The following is a 26328-nucleotide window of genomic DNA, read 5'->3' on the forward strand; positions in this document are numbered from 1 at the left end:
TGCCAGCTGGGGGTCTCAGCTAGTGCTGTTAGTCAGAGCACACATGGTCTCTTCATGTAGTTGAGGCTTACTTAGAGCATGGTGCCTGGGTCTCAAGGGTAAGTATGCCAAAGAGGGAGAGCCAGGTACAGCCATATTGCTTTATAGGACCTAGCCTTGGAAGTCATGCAGCATCACTTCCACTCCATTCTATTTGTTGACCAGTCTCAAAGTTCCACTCAGGTTCAAGGGAGAACAAATAGATTCCACCTCTTGATGGGAGAGTGGCATGGTTCTGGAGGAACACGTAGGACTGGATAGATTGCTGCAGCCATTTTTAGAAAATATCACCTGCCACACCTGGCTCACTATATTAAAAAGAAAAGGAAGAAACTGAACAAAATTGAGAAAAAAATCTATAGAAAGAATCAACGAAACCAAAAGTTTGTTTTTTGAAAGGATAAACAAGATTGATAGACTACTAGCTAGATGATTAACAAAGAAAAAAAGAAAATCCAAATAAGCACATCAGAAATGACAAAAGTAACATTATAACTGACCCCATAGAAATACAAAAGATCCTCGGAGACTATTATGAAGACTTCTATGCACACAAACTAGAAAAGCTAGAGGGAATTGATAAATTCCTGGAAAAACACAATCCCCCAAATTTGAATCAGGAAGAAAGTGAAACCCTAAATATATCTATATCAAGTTCCAAAATTGAATCAATAATAAAAAAGCATATTAATCAAAAAAAGCCCCTGACCAGATGGATTCAAAGCTGAATTCTATCAGATGTACAAAGAAGAGCTGGTACTAATCGTACTGAAACTATTCCAAAAATAGTTACCGATCACTAACTCATTCTACAAAGCCAGCATCACACTGATACCAAAACCTGGCAAGGACACAACAAAAAAAGAAAACAAACGGCCAATATCCCTGACGAACATAGGTGCAAAAATCCTCAACAAAATACTAGCAAACTGAATCCAACAATGCATGAAAAAATTAATTCACCATGATCAAGTAGGCTAAATCCCTGGGATGCAAGTTTGGTTCAACATATGCAAATCAATAAATGTCAGTCACCACATAACAGATTTAAAAACAAAACCCATATGATCATCTCAATAAATGTGGTAAAAGCTTTTTATAAAATCCAACACACCTTCATGATAAAAATCTTCAAGAAACTAGGCATAGAAGCAACATAACTCAAAATAATAAGAGCTATCTATGACAAACACACAGCTAACTTCATACTGAATGGGCAGAAATGGAACATTCCCCTTGAGAACTGGAGCAAGATGAGAATGCCCATTCCCACCACATCTATTCAACATAATACTGAAAATGCTATGCAGAGCAATTAGGCAAGAGAAAGAAAAAAAAGGCATCTAAACAGGAAAAGAAGCAAGCTATCTCTCTTCACAGATGATATGATTCGATACCTAGAAAACTCGAATGACTCTGTCAAAAGGCTCCTGGAACTGATAAACAACTTCAGTAAAGCTTCAAGATATAAAATTAATGTACAAAAATCAGTAACATTTCTATATACCAATAACGTTCAAGCTAAATGCCAGATCAAGAATGCAATCTTATTTACAATAGCCACACAAAAATAAAATACCTAGGAATACATCTAACCAAGGAAGTGAAAGATCTCTACAAGGAGAACTACAAAACACTGCTAAAAGAAATAACAGATGACAGAAACAAATGGAAAAACATTTCATGCTCATGGATTGGAAGAATCAATATCACTTAGATGGCCATACTGCCCAAAGCATACTATATTCAACACTATTCCTATGAAGCTAGCAATGTCATTTTTCACAGAACTAGAAAAAAACTATTCTTAAATTCATATGGAACTACAAAAAGCCTGAATAGCCAAAGCAATCCTAAGCAAAACGACCAGCATCAGATTACGCGACTTCAAATTGTACTATAAGGCTACAGTAACCCAAACAGCATACTACTCTACAAAAATGGACACAGACTAATGGAACAGAATAGTGAATCCAGTTGTAACACACCTAGAGCCATCCAATCTTTGACAAAGTCAAGAAAAATAAGGAATGGGAAAAGGACTCCCTACTCAATAAATAGTGCTGGGATAGCTGGCTAGCCACGTGCAGATGAATGAAACTGGATCTGTACTTTTCACTATATACAAAAACTAACTCAAGATGGGTTAAAGATTTAAATATAAGACCTCAGACTATAAGAATCCTAGAAGAAAACCTAGGAAACACCATTCTGGACATGGGCATTGGGAAAGAATTTATGACTAGGTTCTGAAAAGCAATTACAGCAAAAACAAGAATTGACAAATGGGACCTAATTAAACTAAAGAACTTCAGTACATGAAGATAAACTATCAACAGAGTAAACAGACAACCTACAGAATGGGAGAAAATATTTGCAAAGTATGCATCTGACAAAAGTCTAATATCCCGAATCTATACGGAACTTAAACAATTGAACATGCAAAAAACAAATAACCCATCAAAAATGGGTAAAATACATGAACAAACACTTATCAAAAGAAGACATACCAGCTGCCAACATACATATAAAGAAAGGCTGCATATCACTGATCATTAGAGAAATGCAAGTCAAAACCACAATGAGATACCATCTCACACAAGTCACAATGGCTATTACTAAAAAGTCAAAAAAACAGCCAATGATGGCAAGGCTGCAGAGAAAAGGGAACACCTATAGACTGTTGATGGGAATGTAATTAGTTCAGCCACTGTGGAAAGCAGTTTGGAGATTTCTCAAATAACTTATGACAGAACTGCCTTTCAACCCAGGAATCCCATTATTGGACATATATCCAAAAGAAGACAAATTGTTCTACCAAAAAGACACTTGCACTCGCTTGCTTGTCACAGTACTATTCACAACATCAAAGATATGGAATCAATCTAGTTGTCCATCAATGGTGGACTGGATAAAGAGAATGTGGTACATATTGTGGGAAAGAGAGTTTCTGGGGTGCCAGTTGAGTTGGTCTCCCCTGTGTGAGACACCCATGGGAAGCCATGGGCGGCCTCTGAGGAGAAAAGTCTCCTTATTGCCTTCATGTCTTTATGCCCCAAGAGCATAACCGCTCAGCGGCATTCCACAGGTTGCTCAGGGAGGTAACACTCCCTTGAAGCTGTGGAGTACAATCAAACATCTTGGCTCCTCCTGAAACCCGCTCCCACCCATTTCAGTCCTGATAAGTTAAAGATCTTAAGTAGTTTAGACACACGCCTTTGCTCAAGGAAATTCAAAGAAACCGCCACTGCTATACATCTTATTGAATAACTCACAAGTTCTCCTTCGCTCATTAATCCTTTTCCTCATCCCTTCCTCCCCCTCCCATCTGCCCTAAGAACAAAGAGCATGTAAACCAATAAATTGGGCGGAGCCCGAGAGCTCTGGGCCATGAGCAAGCCTCAGACGCTCCGGTCCCCTGGACCCGCCTTTTAAATGCTTATTCTGTCTCTTTCTAACTCCTTTGTCTCCGCCAGACTCGGGGTACCCGCTGCGTGGTGTGGGGCTGGTTTCCCCAACACATATATGTCACAGAATACTACACAGCCATAAAAAGAACAAAATTATGTCCTTTGCAGCAACATGGATGAAGCTGAGGCCATTATCTTAAGCAAATTAATGCAGGAACAGAAAACCATATAGTGCATGTTCTCACTTATCAGTGGGAACTAAACATTGGGTACTCATGAACATAAAGATGGTAACAATAGAAACTGGGGACTACTAGGTGGGGAGGAAGGGAGGGATCAAAGGTTGAAAAACTAACTGTTGGGTACTGTGCTCGCTACCTGGGTGACAGGATCATTTGTACTCCAACCCTCAGCATTATGCAGTATACCCAGGTAACAAACCTGCACATGTACCCCGTGAAACTAAAATAAAAGTTGGAAAAACAGAAGAGGAAGAAAAAATGTTTCCTTTGTTTTTGTGCATTAAAAGCCTATAGGCAAGAAAATATACAGTTAATTTCTCAATTAGGCTACCCTGCCCATCTGGTTTCATGGTTGAGAGACAAATGCTAATGAATCCTTTGGTACATCAATTAACTCTGCTTTGCTTCAAGGTCATGGATTAGGTCTCTACATCGAGTCAGTCACCTTGAAAACAAATAATACTGTGAACAAGGACAACCAGACATCCCTCACACCCCGCCAAATAGAATGTCTTGGTGTAAATCCTTTCCTACTGGCAAATGATCTACTAAAGAGACATCTTCTGTGCCTAAAAATGGGCAGCCCATAAACATTTACAGTGATAGGAGTAGGAAATTATTTTCTTTTTTCTTTTCAAATAAATCATTTGCACATTACCACTCTATTGAACTCATTTACAGAAAACAAGATCACGTTTTTGTTTTTGTTTTGTTTTGTTTAATGAGGAACAAACCATGTTACTGTTAAAATGCAACATTATTTGTCTTGGCAACTACATTTGGATAAATCTTTATGGAGGCTCTATTGTTTGGTTTTCTATCATTGCTATACTTTTTAAAAATGTGCTCGTGAACGGTTAGCAATTGCCTATCACAGTGAACTTTTCCTTTAGGAATTGGGGATTTCTGACACACAGAACTGCATTTCCTTTATATTGTGTTACAAATACTTGATAATTCAAACCAAATTCCAGGTTAGTCTTAGTAAAAGACATGCCCAACAAATGGCTAGTCTCTAAAATTCATAGGTGATATACTTTCATCTGGAGTTGGTAGAGGAAGATGTAAGAGCAAATCTTGCATGAAGAATGGTTTAGAGAAAGCTTGATTTAGTTGTATCCTTTCTTGTTCCAAATAACATTTAAACTAAGTAAGCAAGCTTTGTACAATCTACTAAGGATTTTTCTTAAGAAATGAGTCAGAAAATAATTTGCTAATAACTTCAAATATATTGTGAACAAGAAACATGGCTCATTTAATTCCCAGATCTTACTTTGAAAAATGGAATTTCCTGAGAGACTTGTTAGAAATATAGATTCCTAGGGCTACCTTTAAGAATTTGAGTAAGTCTGGGGTGACACTCCAGAATCTGCATTTTAAACAATGCCCCCATGTGAAACGGATACAACTGGACCTACTAACCTACATAAAATTTTATTTTTAGTTTTTAGCAATTTAATAGAAAACTCCTACACTATGTAAAGCAAGTATTAACTCATTAAATCCTCATAACTAACTAATAATGTAGGGATATTGTTCCCAGTCTACAGATGACAAAGCTAAACCACAGAGAGGTCAAGTAACTTATCCAAGGGCCCACAGCTGAACCCAGGCAATCTGGCTCCAGAGTCTGTGTTTGGTTGACTTTTAAGAGACTTAATCACACATAGATAAAAATAAACTATAGAAAATTAAATCAGCATGTCGAGAAGAACAAAAATAAAATATATAAAATCACTGAACTGAAGGATCAAAAACCAAAAGTCTGGAGGTTGTCAGCTTCCCTCTTTCTCAGACCTTTGTAGCTGGAGTTACATAGACTCAATGCTACCAAATTTCTGAGACGAAGTGTCCAGAGAGTATCAAGTGGTACCACCAAGTCTTACCAAAAGTGCTACTCAATTGTTGGCCATTACAATTCCCATAATTCCCATTGTAGCAATCATCCTTATCCTTTGAATTCTCCACTGGGACTGCCTGGAGCTCTTCTGTGATCCACACTTGGCTGGCATTGTCCTAGCCATTGACACCTCTTGCCAACTTTGTCCCTGAGTGGTGGGTGTCATTTCCCATAATCCCATAACTACTGCCTGGGGTCCTTCTCTAAGAGACTCATTATCTACCACCACAAAGTCTGTCCTTCTAGTGTCTAATACTCTGACCCTGCAGCCAGACTACATTCCTCTGGCCACAACCATGGTCCAGAACCAAACCCACATCTTTTTTAGACTTGACATCCTCAACCTCACACTAGCCCAATGCCTCAGAGCACTCAAATTCAGGAATAAGTTACACTGTTCCACAAGGATGCTTTATGGGGGTATTCCACACCCGAATATCTGGAATATGTTGATATCTAACTGTACTTACTTGTTATCAGATCTAACACGACCCTTTCCTTCTCTGAAAATGAAAAAAGCCAAAATGAAACTTTAAATTTTTAAATTTACATATAAATAATTTATGATGCCTTTGAATTAGACATTTTCAACTTTTGCCTTAAATAGATGGGGTCTGTCAGATCCCATAATTTGGTTTCAGAAGTTTAACTTCATGAATTGACTTTATATGAAATATTTATAAACATTAGAGATGTGGTATAGAAGACAGACTCATTAAGGTGCTTTTTTTTTTTTTTAGCTCATCAAGAGGTGCTTTAGGAAACTAGGACTCGTTCTTAGCTGCACATGGAATATGAAAAGGTATAAGGCTAAATGTTTTATTCCTCGACATGTGGGTCATATATAATCAATTTGATACTGTGTTTCCTTGGTTTTATTGCTTAATTGTATTTATATATCATGGAAGGCAGCAGAAAGAAAACATGTCAATTAGCCATTCTCACAAAAAAAAAATTTGAAGAGAAAGATGATCTGTCAAGGTACCATGGTATGGTGGAAAATATTATTGTCAATGGAGTCAGAGATATCAGGGCAAAAATTCAAGTTTGCAAATTCGAAAGTTTTTAGCTTTTCAGAACCAAGTACAAGTTAATGACCTTATTGCCGTACTATAAATAATTCCCAGTAGAGAAGCTGGCAAATAGGCCTCACTGAAGAAAGTTAACTGGTTTCTTAAAACTGTGCTTTGAACCATAGAAAAAAATGGGAGCAGGTACATACGGACCCTACCATGTGCCTTTTCCAAATGTCTAAATTTTGTATTACGTTATTATATTAAGTTATTTGGGGATCTAATAAGCTGCATTGGGTCATTTTAGTATTTGAGATAGTGTTAGGCGAGCAAAAGGGAGGGTAATTGTGCTGTGGATGTGAAATGAAAGGGTCAGATCAAGTCATCTCTCATTTGCTGGTATACTCCATCAAGAGGTTAGGAGATAACAAGTTGCCATGGGTGTGAATCTCCAATTGAACCAATTAACTCCACCTAATTCAGAGCCTCAGATGTGGGTAATGGAAGTATAGCAGAAATACTGAACTGATTACATTGAAGAGGTCACCAAGGGAAGACTGCAGGGGAAAATTTATCCTGCAGGCAGAAATCCACAACAAAAACAAGGAACCTGATGACAAGTGGACCTGGAAGACTCAAGTTCTTACAGTAATTTTGAGTTTTAAGTTCTCCCTCAAGCTCATGACTTTTCATTTCATTTAAGTCTACTCAAGTAACTGAGGTTTTGTAAAAGGTCACCAGTGAAACCTTGGTCACCAAACTCAAAAGCTTTGTTTCAATACTTTTCCTCTCTCAATTCAGCGGGGCTTGCCTCTGCTAGACACGTCTTCCTTCAGAAGCATTCCCTTGATCCTAGGACAAGTTTTTACTGTAAGTTCCCACTTCCTTTTTTGTCCCCTTCTTACTTGTTTTATTACCTTCTTTTCACCTCTTCAGGTTTCTAAATGAGGGCACATCTCACAGCTTAGTTTTTGGCTCTCTTTTATTAATATTTACTAGCTTTTAGTTAGTACATTTACACCTTTGGCTGCTACTTTTCTATTTCAAACCTTGATTAACTCTGAAGCATAGTTGAAATTTCTAAACTCCTTATACACATCTCTAACAGATGTCCCACTGGCTCCTGAAACTTTGCATCCTGCCTGTATTAGTTGGTTCTCATACTGTTATAAAGAACTACCTAAGACTGGGTAATTTATAAAGAAAAAACGTTTAATTGACTCACGGTTCTGTGGACTGTACAGGCTTCTGCTTCTGGGGAGGCCTCAGGAAACTTACAATCATAAGAGAAGACAAGGGAAGCAAGCACCTTCTTCACATGGAGGCAGGAAAGAGAGCAAAGGGGGAAGTGCCACACATTTTTAAACCATCATATCTCGTGAGAACTCAGTCACTATCATAAGAACAGCAAGGGGGGAAACATCCTCATGATCCAATCACCTCCCACGAGGCCCCTCCTCCAATTTGACGTGAGATTTGAGCAAGAATACAAATCCAAATCATATCACTGCCACTGTTCTTACATTCTCTAACCCATGCTCCCAAATTCCCTAACACAGCTCCTCTCACTCAAGTTGCCCAGGTTCCCAAACTTGGAATCACCTGGGACGTTGCCTTGTTTTTCACTCTCTTACCTTAAGAGGTGCTAATTACTATAGATTCTGCCCACCAAAATCATCTAGGTCTGTGCCATTCATCTGATCCTTCCACAGACGCTCTGTGTCAACATTACGTCATGCCTGGAGCTAACACATCCCAAGAGAAATACAGGCCAAATGTACTGGGAGTCCAGGGGAGATTATTAATTCTTAAATGGATCATCCATGTATCTGTTCCAGATGATAAAAGGCAAAATACACTGAATGATTACCAATCCAAGGAAAGTCACCCAAAAGTGTACCGAAAGACTAAAACGAATGTTGTGTCTTAAACAGAAGCTAATTGTTGTAGAAAGAATGATATTTACAAATAACAGGGCTCTTTTAAAAACAGACAAAGCAAAAGTTTCTTCCCTCCCCTAATCAGTCAATGGATGGTAATGATATGATGGCAACATAAGAACGTAAATCCGTTTTTCCAGGTGGTTTTTATGGACCTTCTGAATCAGAATCATCTGGGGTAGCTGTTAAAATGCTGTTTCCCAGGTTTCATCCTGTACTCTTCTTTTGTAGTGCCCTGGGACATCCTTTTAAAACAAGTTATCCCTATGATTCTTATGTACATTAAAGTTTAAAAGCCACTAAAAAATAAGCAAGAGAAAAGGTCAATTACATCAAAATATGATAAATTACATTTTTTTATACTTGTCTCTAGTTTTCACACTTTATAGTTATATCAGAAAAAATAATGAGTAATTTTAAAGTTTCTAGTCTCTCTCTGGATTTTCACTACATATATCAGGGAATAACTCACAGATAAGTTCTTTTAAATAATTAAGAAGATTCTGTAAAAGGAGAAGATATTTGAAACAGAACTTTTCCATACATTTTCAAAACTACTATTAAACTCAAGAGTGACCTAAATAATGTTTTTTTAATTGAAAAAGTTTTTAAAATTCCAGATGTGTAGGAAAAAGATAATAAATTTATGATACTATTGTTCTTTTTTCAAAACTCAAGTTCTCTTGCTAATTGTTAAGGATACTGATTTATTTGAAACACAACATGTTTCTGATTCATAACAACATCTGTATTATTTTACATTTTTATTGGCAACTTTCACTGTACCCTGGTGATTTCTAGAAATCCTCATACTTCCCTGCTGGTAAAAGTTTCCAAAAAATAATAAACAAATGATTATTAACTCTTGATATTTTTATTCTATGACCATGTACTTTATAAGAAGCGCTTGAAAAAGTGGAGCTATTAACTTTAGGGAAAATAGGGTCCATATACCAGATCTCAATTGCAGGGATATTTTGTTAGGTAGACAGACCATCAAGAGTAGACAGTAAAACACCCACCACAAGTGTATTATTCCCAAGAAAGAGTGTCAGCATTTGGACTTCCTTCCGTTAGCACTGAACACACTCCTAACTTTTCACCTCATGAAAGGAATGTCCCCTGCTCATAGCGAAGTTGCCATCATGGCCAGTATTGCTTTTTGCGCAAGTGTCTAGCCCAGTGGTTCTCAACTGGGGGTGTTTTGAGCCCCCAGGTGACATTTTATAATATCTAGATATATGTTTAATTGTCACATCTTGGGAAAGCTACTGACATCTAGTGGGTGGAGCCCAGGGATGCTGCTAAACATCCTACAAAGCATGGGACAGCCTCCCACGAAAAAGAAATTTAAAGTTCAAAATGTTAATAGTGCCAAGGTTGAGAAACCCTGGGCTGAACTCAGAGTTCCATAAATTAGTGCCTATTTCCATAAATTTTTAGGTCTGTCAGTTCCTGCTTCCTGACTTTCTACCCTAATCATCTGAAGCTTCAGAGTTTTTCATATCACCATATTAATGGTGACTGATCTTTTTGATACCTCTCTTGACCCATATCCTCACCCCGATCCTTGACCTAACCCTGTCCATCAGGCAGTTTTGATCCTTCTTTATCATCTGAAACCTCTATTCAGATTATTTGTCATAAAATTGTCTGTCCCTCTCTCACACAAGAATAATCTTCTTGAGTGTGAGAACTCTTAACTTAGTCTCCCTAGCATCCATCATGGTGCCTCAAACATAACAGGTGCTCAATGAATACTTGTCAAACTAATGAAATAAGACTTGCATTGTACCAAACACTGATGATGATTCACATAACATAAAACATAACCATTTCCTTCAAGTACCTACATTTTTGGGTGAAGGTACACACCAGAAAAGATAGCTAGCACTGTAAAACAGTGCTTAATGAGTAACAGACATATAATTCAGACAATAATTACTATAAAAGATTTCTGGTGAGTGTGAGTTCCCTTAAAATGCAGGGAAGCAGAGAGTGCCTCATCGAATCAAAAATTGAAATATACTTGAAAGGATGAGGATGCTTCGTATAAGCTAGGAAATGTGGGGAGGCCATTCCAGCGTGGTGAGATAAGGGAGGAAAGTAGAGCATGAGCAAAGCTTCTCTTTGTAGAAGAATTTTGCCACATAGAACCATGGCATCTAAAAGCATGTTCATGGGGTCCTCTTTTGTACTTCTCATATAGTATTCCAAGAAGGGGGAGCATGCAGAAAAGCAGTGGTGGAAACCTAGATGTCATCCATTACCCTAGATCACACTCCCTCCCTGGAAGGAGCTCATATCTAGTGACTGTCAAATAGAGAGGGATCCAAAAGCCTGGACCCCTTGCCTCAAGGCAGCACAAGTTTGAAGAGCCATCCCAGTGCTAAAGCTTCCTGACCCATGACCATTTTAACTCCTCCCTCTGTCTCATCCTTCCGTCCACTGAGCATTCTCCAATAAATTACTTGCATGCAAATTTCCATCTTAGAGTCTGTTTCCTAGAGAACCCAACTGAAGGCCACAGGATGGGAAAAACAACCTATGCTGATGGCAGTTAGAAAGCTTGTGGCCTGACAGCTTTTAAAACTGTCCCTCTTGCACACTCAGCAGTTCAGGCCATTGTAAGTAGGTAAGGAGTAACTGGTCAACCTTTTCGCTTACTCTACAGTATCTCACTTCACTCCCCACTGACCCCTCATATCCCTAGGAATTTTCCCCACCCACCCTTTAACAAGACCTTCTCTGAAAGCCTTCATCATAGGGGCTAAATGACTGATGATACTTTATTCTCACCTAACAGGAATTAAGGTTGTCATTCAACCTTGATTCAAACTCGATCAAAGAATCAGCTTGCCATTAGAGACTACTTGGGGAACATGAGGGACCTTTATGGTGCCATACCACAGTGAACTATATGGTATCAGGGACAATGCTATGAACTCACCAAACCCCATTTTCTTTTTTGTCCTCCTAGGAGAACAAAACATGTCCTCAATGTTATAGATTTCCCAGCCTTCTCTGTGATGCAACTAGGCCATATGACTGAATTCTGAGACCCACATAATGTGGGTAGAAGTGATGCCTGCCACTTCTAGGCCTGTTCCCTTACCGCCTCCCCACCCCTGACCCCCTATACACAATTCTTCTTGCTCCTCTTTACTTTTTCTACCATTTGTTTGTAGTTAATCCAGTTGAATCCTAAGGTCTCAGGGCATGGAGCCATAACATGAATGGAGCCTGAGCCCCTGAATGGCTGAATGCAATAGAGCCTTTCTCTACACTATATCAACCATGCTTGGGCTATGCCAGAGATATTTTCATGTCACCTGGATCCTAGAAAATTCAGGAAAAAAAAAGACTTCTTTGCCATTATAGGTATAGCAAGTGGAGATAACGTAATCAAAGGCATAATCACTTACAAACCAACAAACAACTGGCATCCTATATTTAGCTATGGAAGATATAAATGGATCATGTAATTATATTCACCCATACATATTACACACCATTGCTTGAGTGTTAATGTGCTTAAATTTTGTTTCAAAAACAAAATATCCTACTGTCATGCTCTGAGTAAACAGATTCTTAGCAAAATTAATGAACAATGCCTGAAAAGAGAAAACTTGAGGAAAATGAACCAAAATTTTCCCTGAAAAGTGAAAAACAGGAAAAGATATAAGGTTGGTTGGATAAATATAGAAATTACACAACCTAGAAATTTAAGAAGTGTGTTATTTTAAAGGCCAAAATAAACAAAGCATGATGTATATTAACTCACTATTACCATGCTTTCTAGATGTCTATAGTCCATACTTGGAAAAGAAAATAGCCAAGTGAAAACAGGATGACTTGCTTTTCTCTTTTAAGCAATTATTCTTTTCTGTGGATGGATTTAGCTATGCTTCAATTCTCTGGAGGGACTCTATTTAAAAAAAAAAACAATTTATATTGTTATACTTGAAACTATCTTCACAAAGGGCTCAAATTTGAAGTAGTAGAAAACTTTGGTTTCAAACCTATAAATGCAACTAATTTTATTCTATTTTAAATTTTATTCTCAAGGAGCACATTGCATATTTTAAGTCATTCTGGAAGGAGGTTTCCAAAAATCTTTCTGTTCATAGGAGAATTTGCTAAACAGCAACACTTTCAGCCACTCACTAATATCTGAGCACCTCCTACACTCATTAGTGATTCAATCCACTGTGTGTTCGTGTGTGTGTGTGTGTGTGTGTGTGTGTGTGTATGTGTTTCTCATCATTTTGCTGCATTGGAGGCAGTTTTATGCCTCCAATTTTTAATTTTTAATTTTTTTGCATATATAGTAGGTGTATATATTTATGGGGTACATAAGTCATTTTGATATAGGCATACAATGTGTAATAATTACATCTGGGTAAATGGAGTATGCATCACCTCAAGCATTTATCCTTTCTTTGTGTTACAAACAGTGCAATTATACTATTTTAGTTATTTTTAAATGTACAATATATTATTGTTGACTGTAGTCACCCTGTTGTGTTATCAAATACTAGATCTTATTCCTTCTAACCATATTTTTATACCTATTAATCTTCCCCTACTTGCCCCTCCACCCACACACCCACCCACTTACCCACTCACTACCCTTCCCAGCCTCTGGTAACCATCATTCTACTCTCTATCTTCATGAATTCAATGGTTTCAATTTCCAGCTTTCACAAGTAATTGAGAGCATGAGTTTGTCTTTCTGTGCCTGGCTTATTTCACTTGAACATAATGACCTTCAATTCCATCCACGTTGTTGCAAATGACAGGATCGCATTCATTTTCATAGCTGAAGAGTAGTCTATTGTGTATATGTGCCACATTTTCTTTATTTACTCGACTGTTGATGGACACTTAGGTTGCTTCCAAATCTTGGCTATTGTAAACAGTGCTGCAATAAACATGGGAGCATAGATATCTCTTTGATATACTGATTTCCCTTCTTTGGGGGTACATACCCAGTAGTGGGATTGCTGGATCATATGGTAGCTCTATTTTTAGTTTTCTGAGGAACCTACAAACTGTTCTCCATAGTGGTTGTACTAATTTACATTCCCACCAACAGTGTATGAGGGTTCCCCTTTCTCCACATTCTCACCAGCATTTGTTACTACCTTACTTTTGGATAAAAACCATTTTACATGGGGTGGGAGGATATCTCATTGTAGTTTTGATTTGCATTTCTGTGATGATCAATGATGTTGGGCACCTTTTCATATACCTGTTTGCCATTTGCGTGTCATCTTTTGAGAAATGGCTCTTTAAATATTTTGACCATATAGAGTTGTGTGAGCTCCTTATATATTCTGGTTATTAATCCCTTGTTAGATGGATTGTTTGCAAATATTTTCTCCCATTCTGTGGGTTGTCGTCTCCTCAATTTATCAATTGTTTCCTTTGCTGTGCAGAAGGTTTTTGACTTGATGTGATCTCATTTGTCCATTTTTGCTTTGGTTGCTTGTGCTTGTGGTGTATTACTCGAGAAATTTTTAGCCAGACCAATGTCCTGGAGAGTTTCCCCAGTGTTTTCTTTTTTATTCTTATTTGCTTTTTTCTTTTAAGAATTCTACATGCAGGATGACCCCCAACATTTTCTTGTAGTAGTTTCATAGTTTGAAATCTTAGATTTAAGTCTTTAATCCAATTTGATTTGATTTTTGTATATGATGAGAGATAGGAATCAAGTTTCATTCTCTTGCATATGGATATCCAGTTTTCCCAGCACCATTTATTGAAGAGACTCTCCTTTCTCCAAGGCATATTCTTAGCACCTTTTTCAAAAATGAGTGCACTGTAGGTGTATGTATTTGGTTCTATGTTCTCTAATCTGTTCAATTGGCCTATGTGTCTGTTTTTATGCCAGTACCATACTGTTTTGGTTACTATAGCTCTGTAGTATAATTTGAAGTCAGGTAATGTGATTCCTCCAGTTTTGTTCTTTTTGTTCAGGATAGCTTTGGCTATTCCGGGTCTTTTGTGGTTCCATATAAATTTTAGGATTGTTTCTCCTATTTCTGTGAAGAATGTCATTGGTATTTTGATAGAGATTGCATTGAATCTGTAGATTTCTTTGGATAATATGGACATTTTAACAATATTGATTCTTCTAATCCATGAAGGTGGAGTATTTTTCCATTTTTTGTGTCCTTTTCAATTTCTTTCATGAGTATTTTGTAGTTTTCATTGTAGATATCTTTTACTTCTTTGGTTAATTCCTAAGTATTTTACGTTATTAGTGACTATTGTAAATGGGATTACTTTTTAATTTCTTTTTCAGATTGTTCACTGTTGGCATTTAGAAATGCTATTGATTTTTGTATGTTGATCTTGTATTTTGCAACTGTACTGAATTTATCAGTTCTAATAATTTTTGGTTGAGTCTTTAGGTTTTTCCAAATATAAGATCATATTATCAGCAAACAATGATAATTTGACTTTTTCCTTTCCAGTTTTGATGCCCTTTATTTCTTTCGCTTCTCTAATTGCCCCAGCGAGAACTTCCAGTACGATGTTGAATAACAGCAGTGAACTGGGTATCCTTGTCATGTTCCAGATCTTAGACGAAAGACTATTAGTTTTTCTCCATTAAGTATGATACTAGCTACGGGCTTTTATTATATCGAGGTATGTTCATTCTATACTTAGTTTTTTGAGAGTCATGAAGGGATATTGAATTTTATCAAATGTTTTTTTCAGCATCAATTGAAACAGTCATATGGTTTTTGTCCTTCATTCTGTTGATATGATGTATCACATTGATTGATTTGAATATGTTGAGCCATCTTTGCATCCCCAGGGTAAATACCACCCGGTCATGATGAATGATCTTTTTAAGGTATGGTTGAATTTCATTTGCTAGTATTTTGTTGAGGATTTTTGCATCAATATTCATCAGAGATATTGGCCTGTAGTTTTCTCTTTTTGATGGGTCCTTGTCTGACTTTAGTATCAGAGTAATATTGGTCTGATATAATGAGTTTGGACATATTCCTCCTCTATTTTTTGAAATAGTTTGTGTAGGGTTGATAATAGTTCTTCTTTAAATGTTTTGTGGAATTTAGCAGTGAAGCTATTGAGTCTTGGACTTTCCTTTACTGGGAGACATTTTGTTATGGCTTCAATATAGTTACTTGTTATTGGTCAGTTCAGGTTTTTTATTTCATCATGGTTCCACTTTGGTAGTTTGTATGTGTCTAGGAACTTACCCATTTCCTCTACATTTTCCAATTTATTGGCATATAGTTGCTCATAGTAGCCACTAATGATCCTTTGAATTTCTGTGGTATCAGTTGTAATATCTCTTTTTTCATCTCTGATTTTATTTTCTCCCTTTCTTTGTTCACTAGTCTGGCTAAAAGTCTGTCAATTGTGTTTATCCTTTCAAAAAATCAACTTTGTATTTTGTCATTCTTTTATATTGTTTTCTTCATTTTGAATTCGTTTATTTCTGTTCTGATTTTTATTATTCCTTTTCTTGTACTAATTTGGGGTCTGGTTTGTTTTTGCTTTTTTAGTTCTTTAAAATGCATTACTAGGTTATTTATTTGAAGTTTTTCTTCTTTTTTGATGTAGGCATTTATAGCTATAAATTTCCCTCTTACTACTGGTTTTGCTCTATACCATAGGTTTTGCCATGTTGTCTTTCCATTATCATTTGTTTCAAAAATATTTTCAATTTTCTTCTTAATTCCTTCATTGACCCACTAATCATTCAGGAGCATATTGTTTAATTCCCATGTGTTTGTGTAATTTCCAAAATTCCTCTTTTTGTTGATTTCTAGTTTTATTCCATTGAGGTCAGAGAAGATGCTTGATATTACTTCAGTTTTGTTGAATGTTTTAAGACTTGTTTTGTGACCTAACATATGGTTTATCCTTGAGAATGATCCATGTGCCAAAGAAAAGAATGTTTATTCTGCAGCCTTTGGATGAAAAGTTCTGTAAATATCTGTTAGGTCCATTTGGTCTATAGTGCAGATTAAATCTGGTATTTCTTTGCTTAGTTTCTGTCTGGATGATAAGTCCAATGCTGAAAATGGGGTGTTGATGTTTCCGGATCTTTTATTGGGTTCTATCTCTGTCTTTAGTTCTAGTAATATTTGCTTTATATATCTGGATGCTCCAGACTTGGGTGCACATATATTTACAATCATTATATCTTGTTGCTAGATTGACCCCTTTATCATTACATGAGGACCTTCTTTGTCTCTTTTTATAGTTTTTTCTTGAAATCTATATTGTCCAATATAAGTATAGCTCCTCTTGCTCTTTTTTGGTTTTCACTGACATGGAATATCTTTTTCCATCCCTTTATTTTCAGTCTATGTGTATCTTTACAGGTGAAGTGTGTTTCTCATAGGCAACAGATAATGGGATCTTGTTTCTTCATCCTGCCCAGGGCAGTTCCAGTAATGCTGTCCAAGAGCTAAGGCCTGGACTCAGGGACCCCAAGAGCCTGCTTGTTGCTCTACTGCAAGGTGGCCAAGCTGGTACCTAAGGTGCAAAACAAAGTCCCCTTTACTTGGAGTCTTTCCCTGTAGCCACCACAGCTGGGAACGTGCTAGGTCACACCTACATTCAGCACATTGCAGTGCCCAAGGCCCACAGTGTACTACCTGATGGTCACTTTGGGTTATTCATGTCCCAAGGCTCTTTAGTCAGCAGGTAATAAATCCTGCCAGCACTTTGTCCTTCCCTTCAAGGCAGCTGGTTCACTTTTGGCCCCAAGTGTGTCTAGAAATGTTGTCTGTGTACCAGGGCCTGGAACGGGGTCCTCACGACTCTGCCCAGTGCCCTATCCTACTGTGGTTGAACCAGTATCTAAGATGTAAGACAAAGTTCTCTTTACTCTTCACTCTCCTCCCCTTAAGCAAAAGGAAGGGGACACTTTCATTGCTGCAAGCTTCACTGCCTGGGTTTTGAGGAAAAGTGGTGTAAGCAATCCTTTAGCTATCCTAGCTGGTATCTCCCTAGGTCATGTGCCACCCTAGTCCTCCAGCTCTGAGCCCAGCCCAGCGCTAAGAGTTGCCTAGGAATTGCAGGCCTTGTGCCCTAGACTGCTATCAAGTTTACCTAGGACCCCAGAGCACTTTGGCCTGATGTGGCAAGACTTGCCGAGAAACTTGAGTTCAGACCAATAGAATGGGAAATTCCCCTCTGGCTAGGTCTAGTCCAAACGCTCCCTCCGTGCACAGGCAATGGCTGAGCCCAACATGGCTTTGCTCTCTGCTATGACAAGGCAGCACTGAGTTCAATGTAAAGTCCCCCAGTCACTGTGCTCTCCCTCCCCCAAGAGCACAGACTCTGCACTGCACAGCCACTGGCAGAAGATGGGAGAGTGGTGGCATTGGTGATCCAAGACTGTCTCTCTGACCCTCTTCAATGCCTCTTTCAATGATATGAAGTCAAAACCAGGTACTGTGATTGCCCACTTGATTTTTTGGTTCTTGCAATGGTTCTTTTCTGTGTGCAGATAGTTGTTAAAATTTGATGTTTCTGGTGGGGTACAAACCATGTAGACTACGATTCTGCCATCTTGCTCCACCCCCTCTGAGTTCTCATTACTCATTATTGGCCTTTTCAGGTTTTAGATTTTTTCATGGTTCAATGTTGCTAGGTTCTATGTGTCTAGGAATTTATCCAGTTCTCCTAGGTTTTTCAATTTACTGACATATACTTGCTCATAGCAACCTCTATGAGAAATTTAACCTTAAATTTCTGTGGGATAAGTTGTAATGTCTCCTTTTTCATCTCTGATTTTATTTCTTTGGGTATTATCCATTTTTTTTTTAGTCTGGCTAAAGGTTTGTCAATTTTGTTTATCTTCACAAAAAGCCAACTTTTTATTCCGTTGATCTTTTGCATTGTTACTTCATTTCAATTTCACTTATCTCCGCTCCGCTCTTTATTATTTCCTTTTCTTCTACTAATTGTGGGTTTGCTTTGCACTGCTTTTCCCACTCTTCCCAATCTCTCCCTGTGGCTGTCACTGCCCCAGGCCTGTGGCAAATACTACCTGACTACTGCCAATGTTCATTCAAGGTCCAAGGGCCCTTCAGTCAGCTTGTGGTGAATGCTGCTAGGCCTGGGACTCTCCCTTCAAGGCAGTGGGCTCACCTCTGGCCCAGGACAGATCTAGAAATGCCATCCAAAAGCCAAGGCCTGGAACTGGTGACTCCATGAGCTCCCACTGTGTCCAAGCTTGTACCTAGGCTGCAAAACAAAGTCTCCTTTACTATTCCCTCTCCTTTTCTCAAAAAGAAAGAGTCCCTCTCCACAGTCAACTCAGCTGGTAATGTGCCTGGTTACACCTAAAGCCAGTACTTCTCTGAGTCCCTCCCAAAGCCGACAGCAAATACTGCCTGGGTACTGCTGCTGATTATTTGAGGCCCAATGGCTCTTTAGTCAGCAGGTGATTAATCCTGCCTGGACTGGGTCCTTCTCTTCAAGGCCCAGGGTGTATCTAGAAGTGTTGTCTTGGAGGTAGGTCCTGGAATGAGGGCTTCAGGACTCTGCCTGGTGCCCTATCCTTCTGTGGCTGTGCTGGTATCCAAGTTGCACGATAAAGTCCTCTTTACTCTTCCCTCTCCTCTCTTCAAGTAGAAGGAAGGAATGTCTTCCAGATTTGCAGGCTGCACTGCCTGGGTTTGGGGATGAGGTGGTATAAGCACTCCCTTGGCCACCCCAGCTGGTGTCTCACTAAGCCATGTGTCCCCCTCCAAGGCCACTGGCTCTGAGCCCAGCACACCACCAGGACTTGCACAGGAATTGACCTCCTGTGGCCTAGACTGCCTTTCAAGTTTATTTAAAACCCCAGAGCACTTTAGCCTGCAGTGGTGAGGCTTGCCACAACTAAGGTCCCAGTTGCTGGGATGGGTAGTTCCCCTCTGGCTAGGGCTGGTCTAAATGCTCAATCCATGAACCACTCTGGTAGGGCAGCACAGAATTCCAATGCAAAGTCCCATGATCACCATGTTCTCCTTCCCCCGAGTGCACAGATTCTCTTTCCGTGCCACGCAGTTGCTGCTGAGGGATGCAGGAGGAGTGGTGTTAGCAATTCAAGACTGTCTCTTCTACCCTCTTCTGTGCCTCTTTCAATGATTTGAAGTTAAAACTAGGTACTGTGACCACTCACTTGATTTTTGGTTCTTACGAAGGTGCATTTTTTGTGTGGACAGTTGTCCAGTTTTGTGTTCCTACAGGAAGGACAATCAGTGGAGGCTTCTATTCAGTCATCTTGCTCTGCTTCCTCTTTTATGTGTCTTTTTAGTTGGAATCCTACACTGCCTCAGGGCAAAAAATGCACTAGATAGGCTAAGACACAATGAGTGGATATTCAAGCAGCTATACATATAAACTTAAGTTTATATTTCTGGTAGTATATATTTATGCCCTGTAAACAAAACATTTTGATAAATTCTATTTCTCTTAATTTATATAAAAATGCAAAAAATATGATGCATTTATAACTGCAGCATCATCAAGTATATTTCTGACTGAAGATGACTTTGAGTTTAAGTAGGTATCAATGAGAACCAAATCCAACGCATACAATTTTACACATCTAACGATTAGAAAGATTGTCCATAGACAGGCTTCTGGCTACATACATTTCAAATCTTGCTTTTCCTCCACTACTTGCATACTTTGGTGACAAGTAACATGGGGCACACTCAGGTCACAATACAATCTCTGGTCTCGTGCATTGGGTCACAACACAGGGTGGCTCAGCACCGTGGACAGTATTCCTGGAAGCCTTTCCTACAGCAGAGCAACTAGTCATAACACACACAGAAGGGACTGGTAATCAAAAAGTATATTCCACCAATGAACTGTGCGGGTGTCAAAGTGCATGTTCCTGCTGGGAATTTTAAATCTGTATCTTTCATCTATGAGTAACGATAATTGAAAGTTATTTTATATCCCCAACTTAACTTTCCCTTAGTTAGATCCCCCAAAAGGCCACAGCTGCTCAAACATCTCTCATTTTGAAGGGAAGTGTGATGGAGGGGCTTTTGAAAGGGGAAGGGAAAACAGTCTTAGTCAACTGTGTTAAATTATCTCACTTTTTCAAGTTTTACAGAAAAAAATATGAAGACATCCCCAGGGCTCCTCACAGCATTCTGGAAGGAACTCATCCAGTAGTGGGTCCTCAGGCTTAAGCTTCATCAGCTTCAGGGTGTTCCTACTTCTACATATGGGTTTTCTTTATTTCCTGACAAAACCTTTGTATTATGGAAATTTTCAAACATATACAGAAGTCATGATGATATATAATTACTCACCATATACTTATTACTCAGTTTCAACAACTATCATCTCAGGGCCCTTCCTATTTCCTCCACGACCCTGTCCACTCTTCCCTTCCCTCCCCACACCACAATTATTTTGAAACAAACTCTACACTTACATTTCACCTACAATTATTTCTCTACATACACGTTTAGGTTTATATTTCTTATACGGGGTTTTATGCCAAATCTATCAGTGGCCATAATTAAAATGAATGTTTTGACTTTTACAAGAATTATATTTATTTCTACTATTTTCATAACAGGAACCAAATCTATTCAACACTACTCACTTTTAACATTTACAATAAAGATGAGGGCTCACTTTGACAGCACACACACAATAAAGATGAGATTTCATTTGAACTGACAATGACCTTTATTTTCACAATAGAGCTGTGAATAAACTTCTGTTCCATGAACCCCCATGTGTTTTATTTTTATGGCTAATAATAGTCATTAATCAATCATCACACATATATACATACAAATCACACAGAAAGACACATGTAATTTTTCTTCCTGTATCTCACTTCTCTAGCCTAAACTGAACTAGAGTCTTCAATTATGGGTAAAAGTCTGTAAAAAAGGCATTAGAGAAAGAAATAAGAAAAACACAAAAAAGTCATCTAACCTATTAATAGTTAAAGGAACTCAGGCCACATCCCACCCCACACATGTGCAGATTTTTATATCACAGTTTGTTTGTTATTATATCACCATCATTACATGTCATGCCATTTTCATATATCATAAAGGATGCATAAAATAAAAATATTTTAAAATCTAATTACTAGCATTTTAGTCAAAGTTGAGAGAAGGAATTTAAGTTGGTACCTTTAGTTCAAGGAGAAATTTATATGATTTCACTATTCTCACTAGTAAAATAAAGCCCGTTGGGACACATTGCCTTAGGGAATTTCCCTTTAGAACCATAAAGGCTCCAACACGAGAAAAAAAATAGTATTTTAATATGTTAGACAGCATTGGTATGTGCTTTGGCTCAGGAATTGCTCTGATATTGAAGAGTTGTGATAAATTCCTTCGTAATTTGAGAGTATACCCTAGGCTTGAATCCAAGAATTCTGGGGTAAACAAGACAAGCATGGTCCCTACCTTCTCAGAACTTATGATCTACGGAAACAGACCACTATGCGAGGAAGCACAATAAAATGTGGCACTTACTACAGCAGAGTGATTACAGGGACTTTGGTAGTGCAGAGTAAAGGAGATGAATCAGGGGTGACCCAGGAAGTGATTAAGGTGATGAAGCTGAGACTCAGGGTATTATTGTTGAGATTTCATTTTATTGAAAGGATAGCTCTGTGCAGAGGGGAGGAGAGATGAGAGGAGACAATGTCAGGGCAGGGAGAACAGGTAGAAGACTACTGCCATGAGTATGGGCAAGGGAAGGTGGCACCCCACACCAGGGCAGTGGCAAGGAAAATGGGAAGAAGTGGACAGATTCAAGAGCCATTTCAGAGTTAACATCCATGAAGTTTAGTGACGGATTAGTAGGAGTGGGAAGAAAACCGGGAATACTGGATATATGTCCTAGAAGGGAAAGTGGCAATTTTTGTTGTGTGAAGTTGGACAAGGAGTTCAGCTATTTGACTTGTAGATTCCTATTTCAGTTGATTCTCCAGAGACAGACAAACATCTCAAAGTAGAGCTTAGCACTGCACTTCATGAAATTTTGAAGAATGTGTGCAAGTGGTGTAATTACTGTTATAATTTAATGGGGCTGCTTTGTGCCTTGAAAGCTAGGAAGCAAGCATGCCTTTGTGTGTTCAAAATGCTAATTGAATTATCTCTGACTTTAGTTTATGTTCCTTAAGTACAAACTCTTAAGTCAGGCCAAAGGGATCACAGCTATGTTGTACCATACTTAACTACCTTTTTTATAAGCAAGGATTTTTATTCCAAAAATAAACAGAGGCATACAGACATAAACCTATAAAGTATGTGGGCTGGTACTTTAAAGAACTATGTATTTGCACAAGGACCAGGAGAGCTTTCTTAAAAGGGACCAGGTCCTGGGAATTCTCTCTAAAAGTGATTTATTTCTGTCAACATTCTTCTTCAATTTAAACATACGCATTCACATATATTTAAATTCCTCCAGACATTTGAGTTTAAAGTTTTACTCCTGATCTACTGAGTAAACACCTTTAGCAAATAGGCAATAAATTAAGTGAAGGCAGCTTTCTTTTTGAATATACCTTTCTCATACAAATCTCCATCTAAACACCTAAAGATTATTTGATAATATTTATTTCAAAATATTTCCTATATTTATATATGTATTGTGTGTGTATATATATATATAATATATATATTACAAACGATGGAAATGTCTAAGATTTGCTGGTTTTTTTTCTCACAGAAGAGTTTTCTTCAGCTTTATGACAATGTAGATTTCAAACTTTATAGATGTATTTATAGAATCATTTTCAACAAACATTTGTTAAACACCTACTCTATATAGGTGGATGTGCTAGCGTATGTCAATGTGTATCATTACCATAATAAGTCAATTGTCAAAAAAATCAGACAACTTAACTGACAATAATATTAAACAACCTCATGGCCACAAATGGAAACAGACTTAGGTGAACACTTTCTACCTTTCTAGTTTATTTAGAGGACAACTAAGAACAAAAACAATCATTTACAAAGCTTGTTCCCACACCAGTTAGAATGGCCATCATTAAAAAGTCAGGAAACAACAGGTGCTGGAGAGGATGTGGAGAAATAGGAACACTTTTACACTATGGGTGGGACTGTAAACTAGTTCAACCATTGTGGAAGTCAGTGTGGCAATTCCTCAGGGATCGAGAACTAGAAATACCATTTGACCCAGCCATCCCATTACTGGGTATATACCCAAAGGATTATAAATCATGCTGCTATAAAGACACATGCACACGTATATTTATTACGGCACTATTCACAATAGCAAAGACTTGGAACCAACGCAAATGTCCAACAACGATAGACTGGATTAAGAAAATGTGACACATATACACCATGGAATACTATGCAGCCATAAAAAAGGATGAGTTCATGTCCTTTGTAGGGACATGGATGAAGTTGGAAACCATCATTCTCAGCAAACTATCACAAGGACAAAAAACCAAACACCGCATGTTCTCACTCATAGGTGGGAATTGAACAATGAGAACACATGGACACAGGAAGGGGAACATCACACACCAGGGCCTGTTGTGGGGTGGGGGGAGCGGGGAGGGATAGCATTAGGAGATATACCTAATGTTAAATGACGCGTTAATGGGTGCAGCACACCAACATGGCACATGTATACATATGTAACTAACCTGCATGTTGTGCACATGTACCCTAAAACTTAAAAGTATAATAAAAACAAGATTAAAAAAAGCTTGTTCCCTAGTGAATCATAACAGGAATCGTCCATTCTACAGCCCTGACAATACATTTTCCATAAAATTCTGATAGTCATCTTCAACAAAAAGATATTGTACATGGCCAGTGGCACAAGTCAAGTTATTTCACATCCCAGGTTATTACTGAGTGCCCAGAAAGTCTTTACATTATTTATATTTTCTGTAAAATAATATTTAGTTCCCAGTAGGAGGTAATTTTGCATTAAATGATGTAACAGCACTTTGGAATATATATCCTATTAGTGTGTATCATATTAGTACATTATCCCTAATACAAAAATCTCATCTGTTAGTTTAATGGAAAGCTTTACTTTCTCCTCACTTATAACATACAGAAAGACATGTTGAACCAGTTAGTTATGTCAATACATGTCTGTTAAGCTGAATTCCAAAAGGACTGGAAGAATTTCTTAAAATGCTCTGCTTACACTGCTGCTGCATTAACATCGCTGACCCTATTAAAAACATACATGGACAGTTCTGTATTTGTAACATTTTGTATGATTTAAATGACAAGGTACCATAAAAGGGAGCCAAAATAGGTGTTTTGATGTTTCAGAAGTGATTCTCTGGGGCAGAGTGAGAGTGATTGTCCAGTTAATTTGAAAGTGATTGCCCTTTAAACCTGGGTTGGGAGATCATCATCATCCAGAATAGAGTGAATTTTTTTGTGTAGTTGTTCTTCAAACCTTGAGGTGCCAAGGAATCTTGCTGGTGTGAAGACTGATTCATAAAAGCAGAAATCGCTCCGAGATGTGGTGAACTTGACCTCGTGATTTGACCTTTCAGTCAAACAGCCCACCATACAACAAACAGCTGTCCCAATAACACAGCACTTTGGCTCTCCCTTTACTACTCAATGAAATGTCATAGAGAGAACTTCTTACCTAGTTCCAAGGTTTGTTCCTCGGTTCCTGCTTCATCCCTGCCTTCACTCAGCTTCAAACATTTGGTCTCCACTTTGTCTTCTGCTTCCAGTCCCGCACCTGCACTTTGGGAGATTTGGACACTTAGATTTTTGGCACCTTGTCTTAGATATGGTTTGAACTCACTCTGGTACCCATGAATCTGGCTACCTCTCCACTCAAACTCTGGTGTCCAGGAGTTCTCTGCCTGACTAGTGTATCCATCAGACTCAACCCTGCCCAGACAGAGCAGAACAAACAGTCTGGCCTTTATCCTGTGAAGGTACTTTATCAGTCAATCAGGAGAGGCTTGGGGATACTTCTGTGACCAACAGCTCCAAACTCTTCTGCAGTCTAAAGCAAAGGTTTATGTTTGGCTTATTCTATGGACCCACCATGAGCCAGCTGTGACTCTGCTCCAAATCACCCTCACTTACAGGCTCCTCTTTTTGGAACTTCACTGGTCACATAACATGAGGAAGAAAGCATATTGTATTGCAAACCAGTTCTTAAAGACTTGCCCACAAGCAAATTGCATTGCAAACCAGTTCTTAAAGACTTGCCCAGAAGTGATACATTTCCAGTCACAATTAATTGGCCAATGCATCACATAGGCATGCTTCATGTCAGGAGGCACAAAAGATCCCACCTAAAGACAGGAGAACCAAAGATATTGCTGAATAATATTAACTTCTACTGTTACCAGAAAGGGGTCCTGATCTAGACCCCAAGAGAGGGTTCTTGGATCTTGTGCAAGAAAGGATTCGGGGTGAATCCATAGAGTAAAGTGAAAGCAAGTTTATTAGAGAAATAAAGAAACAAAAGAATGCTTACTTCTTAGGCAGAGCAGCCCTGAGGGTTGCTGGTTGGCTATTTTTATGGTTATTTCTTGATTGTATGCTAAACAAGGAGTGGATTATTCATGAGTTTTCCAGGAAAGGGGTGGGGAATTCCTGGAACTAAGAGTTCCTCCCCTTTTTAGACTACATAAGGTAACTTCCAAGCATTGCTATGGCATTTGTGAACTGTAATGGTGCTGGTAGGAGTGTCTTGTAGCACGCTAATGCAATATAATTAACATATAATGAGCAGTGAGGATGACCAGAGGCCATTTTCATTGCCATCTTGGTT

General features: G+C 38.3%; 1 protein-coding gene across 1 annotated transcript in view; it reads right to left on the reverse strand.

Annotated features, from left to right (window-relative positions):
* MID1 (midline 1) overlaps positions 1 to 26328 on the reverse strand; it is a 673077-nt gene that overhangs the window by 594467 nt on the left and 52282 nt on the right. Inside the window, exon 4 of the mRNA XM_063634953.1 lies at positions 25180 to 25278. The gene's annotated coding sequence lies outside the window, so the exon portion shown is untranslated. The remainder of the gene's footprint in view (positions 1 to 25179; positions 25279 to 26328) is intronic.

This window comes from Symphalangus syndactylus, chromosome X (genome assembly GCF_028878055.3).
Source record: "Symphalangus syndactylus isolate Jambi chromosome X, NHGRI_mSymSyn1-v2.1_pri, whole genome shotgun sequence".
NCBI classification, from domain to species: Eukaryota; Metazoa; Chordata; class Mammalia; order Primates; family Hylobatidae; genus Symphalangus; species Symphalangus syndactylus.